The sequence below is a fragment of the Hirundo rustica genome, chromosome 4, assembly GCF_015227805.2.
Source record: "Hirundo rustica isolate bHirRus1 chromosome 4, bHirRus1.pri.v3, whole genome shotgun sequence".
Lineage (NCBI taxonomy): Eukaryota > Metazoa > Chordata > Aves > Passeriformes > Hirundinidae > Hirundo > Hirundo rustica.
In genome coordinates, this window is record NC_053453.1 from 55804072 (window position 1) to 55804618 (window position 547).

A 547-nucleotide genomic window follows, 5' to 3' on the forward strand; every position below is an offset into this window, starting at 1 on the left:
GGTGTATACGATGACCATCCACGTGTGGCAGGCGAAAGCGAACTACAAAAACTGCTTGTACACAAGAAATTCTTCTGCAATGTCACCTTAGCCAGACTTGCACATACGATCAACCATAACTAAACGACGATGTCCAGAAGGTAGTTGGGCACGTACGGTCTGATGGTACCGGAGCACACAAAACGCAACTCTCCAATGGCAGCAGATACGAGGGTGTAATGAGAAAGCTGGGAATACTGCGTGGGAATACTGCGTGGAAACCCGCAGTACGCATCGCACGCTTCTGGAAGAGCAGCCTCGGGCCGGGTTTCGCGCCAGGCGCCGGCGCGGGGCGGGCGGGGAGCGGCCGAGCCCCGGGCCGGTGGCGCCGCTTCCTGGCTCCGGCACTCGGCGGCGGAAGCGGCCGCGGCCCCCTCCCTCCGCCGTCCCCGCCTTCCTCCGCCTCCCCCGCCCGCGCCGGGCCCGCGCCGCCCGGGTCCCGCCCATGAGGCGGCGGCGGCGGCGGTGGGGGTTGCGGCCGGGCCGTGGCTGGGGCCGGAACCGGGGC